Below are 5,861 nucleotides of genomic sequence, written 5' to 3' on the forward strand. Positions count from 1 at the left end.
CAATTTTAATTAATAAATATAATATAAAATCACTTGCAAGGAAAGACACTCTTTTATCATTAATCCTCTTTCTTCCTTAGAATAGTCTTAGGAATAAATTTTTGCTCTAACAAGCATATATTTGAGCATAATAACTATTTTAAGGTTTATTCCATGAGTAGTAGTAGTATATATGCAACCATCAAGCTAGAGATCATGCTTTGGTATCTGTGGAGATCCCAATCTCATGCCCTCATAGAGATTATAGTGTGCAATAGTGTGGAGACAAAATGGGTGAGTTGTAAATGGTAAAGGAGAATTCTATTGATGATGGAGAGAAGATGAGGTGAATCGCCAATCCTATTCTTAGTGAGTGCAACCTACCCATAGTCATGGTCATCGTGGTCATGGTCATGGTCATGGTTGTGGTCGTAGTCGTGGTCGTGGTCGTGGTCGTGGTCATCGTAGTCATAGTCGTAGTCGTAGTCGTAGTCATGGTCGTGGTCGTGGTCATAGTCGTAGTCGTAGTCGTATTCGTAGTCGTGGTCATGGTCGTGGTCGTGGTCATGGTCATGGTCATAGTCATGGTCGTGGTCGTCGTGGTCGTGGTCGTCGTGGTCGTGGGTCATGGTTGTGGTCATCGTAGTCGTGGTCGTGGGCGTAGTCGTGGCCGTGGTCATAGTCGTAGTCGTAGTCATGGTCGTAGTCATAGTCGTAGTCATGGTGGTGGTGGTGGCGGTGGTGGTGGTGGTGGTGGTGGTAGTCATAGCCGTGGTTATGGTTGTGGTCGTAGTCGTCGTGGTCGTGGTCATGGTCATAGTCGTAGTCGTAATCGTAGTCGTGGTCATAGTCGTCGTCGTCGTCGTGGTGGTCGTGGTCGTTGTCGTAGTCATAGTTGTGGTCATGGTCGTAGTCGTAGTCATGGTTGTGGTCGTGATCATAGTCGTAACGTAGAAAAAGAGAGAGTGATGGAAGGAGAGGATAACAATTTAAGAAAGAAAAAAAAAGAGAGAGATGGAAGGAGAGGATAACAATTTAAGAAAAAAAAAAGAATGATAACAAAAACAAATTGTTTGTTGTAACGTAGAAAAAATGGAAAACGATGAAGGTCCTGTTGTTCAAGATCACGAGGCGTATCTTAATCAGCATGTCCCATGTCCTTGCTCTCAATGCAAGCTGGCAATTATATGAAAACGTCGATTGTCTATAGAACACGTACGATGATTTGGCGAGTTTCAATCTGAGATCATTGATCAGGAGATTGCAAATTTTCAGCAAACGGTAAGAAAAGTTAATATCAATCATGCATTGTACTCGCAAGCTAATTGAATACCACATACAATAAGATTGGGTCTAGCTAGCAAATTTTCTATCCAGGGAGGTGATGTCTCGTCCCAAGGAGGAGTGCACCCTTTGCGGCTAATTAGAAGAGTTCATGGGCATGCGATGGATGGAGTGCATGAGCCAATCCACCACTTGCAAGGCCAATCTATACCATCAATGCCAGAGGAGACATGCAACCTTCTAGACCTACCTACAATCTTGGAGCCTGAGATGGAGACAATGATTGATGCATTAATTCCCATGGATGTCGAGACTTCTGATCCGCTTAGAGAGGAAGCATCCGTACCATTATATGATGGGTGCCGAGTATCTCACCTGAAGACACCACTTGCACTCTTAAGTTTGCAAGCAAAATACGAGTAGAGCAATGCGAATGTGATCGAGTTGTTGAGGTACCTTGTACATATGCTTCGTTGATTTTTTTTTCGGCACTATTATTAAAAACATTTGTATTTTTTCAAGGTATTTATGATTTTTTTCAGATTATTAAAATATCATATATTACCACTTGTAAATACCATGCTTGAGTCTCGTGATGATGCACGACATGTTTTACGAAAGCTTGGCATGGACTACAACAACATCCATGCATGTATCAACGATTGCATACTATTTCGAGGAGAATACGAGACTATGGAGACACGTCCAAAGTGTGGTGCTCACAGGTATCGACAGGACTTGCAAGGGCAAACCATCCCTCAAAAAGTTCTCAGACACTTTCCGCTTATCCCTTGCATAAACCACATGTTTCGTAAGTCCGGCATGGCGAGCTTGACAACGTGGCATGCGCAGAATAGGTCCACGGATGGAGTTCAACGAATATCAGTGGATTCACGCGCATGGAGCCACATTGACTCTACCTTCCCAGGCTTTGCCTGAGAGCCAATGAATCTTCGGCTCAGTCTTGCAATGGATGGCGTGAACCCATTCGATCTGCGCTCAACTTCTTACAGTGTGTGGCCTATAGTCCTTGTCAACTACAATATCCCTCCATGGATTTCTACAAAGAAAGGACATCTCATCCTTAGCTTACTCGTCCCCGGTGGCTACAAAGTCAAAAATATGGATGTGTATCTTCGTACATTAGTCGATGAGCTTAAGATTTTGTGGGAGGAGGGGGTCACCGTGCAAGATATGAGCAAGCGCGATGGTCGGCGGTCTGCCAATATTCGAGCCATTCTCATGTGGATGATGCATGACTTTTCGGGATTCGGAGAGTGCTCAGGTGAATAGGCCTCCATTCTCATTGATAATATCTATATTTTATCTCGTTTAAGCTTATATTCACTAGGTTGTGGTGTTGGAACAGGTCTGGTTACCTCAGATTATCATGCATATCCATTGTGCAGACTCCCGAAGGTCATGAACCATGAAGAAGATGGTATATCAAGGACATGCCACTTTCTTGCCAGAGGATCATGAACTCAGGGAAGGTTTTCTTGGACAACCTCCAACACATATGAATGCCGAAAGCTGGTACGAGCTAAAAATGGTCGACGTGGAGTCACATCCAAACGGAATGCGATGATTCTCAATTTTCTACGAGTTGCCATATTGGACCCACTTACAGGTCAACCACTTGTTTGATCCCATGCATATTTTCAAGAATGTGGGCAGCTTGCTATGGGACCACATCACAGGAAAGAGAGACACTATAGGGGTACGAATGGATTTGAAGGAGGTAGGTAAGATGGAGGCGCTTTGGCCGCAATCGAGTGCTGATGGTCGCATGCAGCTACCTCGTTCTCCTTGGGTTTTGTCCACTAAAAAAGAGCCCATTGTGAAGTAAGTAGTCAAGTCTATCCGTACTCCGACGGGTATGATACGTTCTCTCAGGTCTGCATTTTCTAAAGATGACCAATTATCAAGGCTAAAATCCCATGACTAGCATAATATATGTCAGGTTTGTACTACAAATGGATTGTAATTGGCATGCGCATTTTGCTATTTGAAGTGTAGCCATTATTCATAATGCTTTCTCATTTGTGGCAGTTTGTACTACCAATCGCGATCACAGGATGTCTTACTCCAGAAATACATGGGGCCATTTACAGGTTGTCAACTTTGGTGCAATGGATCTCACAGAAGGAGATTAAGACATCCTCTATTGAATCCGCGAGGCGGGGAGTAGTGCAGACAGTTTGTCTCTTTGAGAAATACCTCCCCACCAGCATGCTCACGATACAAATTCACCTTCTTGTGCATCTTGTAGATGAAGTGGAGATTGTTGGACCTGTCCATACGCGATGGATGTTCTTCTTGGAGTGCTTCATGAAAACCCTGAAAGGCTTTGTGCGACAACGAGCTCAGCCAGAAGGTAGTATGATTAAAGGTTGGTTGGTGTCTGAGGCGCTAGTGCATATTTCACAATGGCTACCAACGGTGGATCCAGACAACAAAATGCTATGGTGGCTGAAGGACGATGATAGACTGACGGGAGATGTGGTGGTTGAAAATGGGGTAGAAAAAAGAATGGATGCTACAATGGAGGAGAAGGTGAATCGCTTTTGTATGTTGCACCATGCCTCCATGGAGACGTGGCTCGCCAAGTACCAGATCGCTAGGTAAGATCGAGAGGAAGAACGATCTGAATTCTGATGTAGTACGCGTCATCGACCAATTCGATATCTTGAGGGCATGGAGGAGATGCCGCGGTTCATGTCAATGCGATGGTTGCATGGAGCTTTGACCGTAGCATCTCGCGAAGGGACAGAGGTCTCAATGGAGGAGTGGGAATTCTTGAGGGGATGTAGTCCAAAGGTGATGAGGTGTTTAGGATTTGTCGTATCTATATTTTATATGCGACATCTAATTTGAGTGTTTCAATGTACAATACAAAATATATAGTGCAGCATGGTCGCACGGACGGCATTTTTGCGTGAAGCATATTAGCAAAATGCGCTCCACAATGGACTGTGGTATCATGGCAAGGTTCGAGCAAGAGAGCCGGCGACGAGCAACAAATCCAAACACAATTATAGATGAGATGGAGTATTTTGGAAACTTGCAAAGTATTGTTATGGTGGATTACCATAGCTTCTCCATAATACAATTCAATGTGCAGTGGTTCAAAGTGGTACTTGGAGGAGCTGGAGCAACAGTTCGACGAGGTCCATCTGGATTTCTCGAAATAGATTCTGAAAAAAAATGGACGGATTTGTGTGACACCTTTGTGTTACTGGCTCATTGTGAACAGGTGCATGGACTCATTTGTTTGTTAATTGTATTACGAAATGGTAGATGTCACAATAGTTTAAACTCTCTTGTACGTGTTTGTGAACAGATAATCTTCCATCCAAACCCCTAACAACCTCGATGGTGGTATGTTATACCTTCAACTCCCCGAAGTGCGAGAGTATATGATCAAAGTGATGTTCCGAGCATAGATGAAAACAATATGCAAATAGAGGGGTCCATATTGCAAGGGGTGGAGGCCACCGAAAGCTTGGAGCCAATATCGGCTAACAATGATGGAAATACAGGAGTCCAAGAACGAGGTGGACTCATCCTTTTGTGGTGACATGTCTATCGACCTTCCAGTGTATGCAGAGTTGTGTTAGGAGATTGACATGGGACCATAGGATACTTCATACTTGGAGCATCCACTTACTCAATTTGTTGATCAATCACTTATAAGGGTACATAAGATATGCATTTTAAGTGAGATTTTTTTTTAGGATTTATATTATTGTGCTTTGTATTATTTAAATTGATTAATCTAATATCATTTTTTGTCTGTGCAGGTGACATTTTTAGGATGAGTCGAGGGATGAGCGATAAGGATTTACAAGATATCTTCACACGCATGTCTCCAAACCAGATTGCGAGATTCAGAGACATGGCAGACTAGGAACTGTCTCGGTCTTTGTCAGTCGGTCTTCGTCAGGCCACTCTGCTAGATCTACTTCAGCGCGATTGGATGCTTCAGCTTTGAGCAAACGAGCTCGATGCTCCAAAATTGGGCCAAAGGGAGGGAGTGCTTCAGGGTCAGGGGGATGCTATAGAGATATGGAGGCAGTAAGCCCGCGGTCAACAAGGGATACAGGTGCGACTCCTCGCTCTCGTGGCAGTTCTAGGGAGCGTAGCTCACGCTCAGGTGGATGCTGTGGAGGCATAGACACGGTGTCTCTGTCTTGTCGTTCAACTGGAGTTGCGTCACCTCCAGGATTTGTCACACCTGTGGGGACGTCTACTCCAATTACTCCGGCTTTTGCTCACCGTCTGGTGGCACCCCTATGGGTGCCACTCCAACAAATATTACCCCGATCGATACACCGGATGCATAGGGGTCTCCTAGATATGCCTAGGAGCATGGACGCAGATGGGAGAGGACCCATCTTAGGCATAACCTAGGGGGATATGCATAAGTCAATGATAGGTCAGGAGCCATCATCATGAATGATGAGGGGAGGAGGGTGATGACTCGCATAAGAGAGTTGTGCCAACAAGTTTTTCAACACAACGTCTTAGATCATTGGAAGAATATACCGGAGGGGAGCAATGACTACATAGTAGCATCCTTGCATGAGGAGTTTTCG

This window comes from Lygodium microphyllum, chromosome 6 (genome assembly GCF_053477565.2).
Source record: "Lygodium microphyllum isolate KBCC chromosome 6, Lygodium_microphyllum_v1.1.10, whole genome shotgun sequence".
In the NCBI taxonomy this organism is placed as follows: domain Eukaryota; kingdom Viridiplantae; phylum Streptophyta; class Polypodiopsida; order Schizaeales; family Lygodiaceae; genus Lygodium; species Lygodium microphyllum.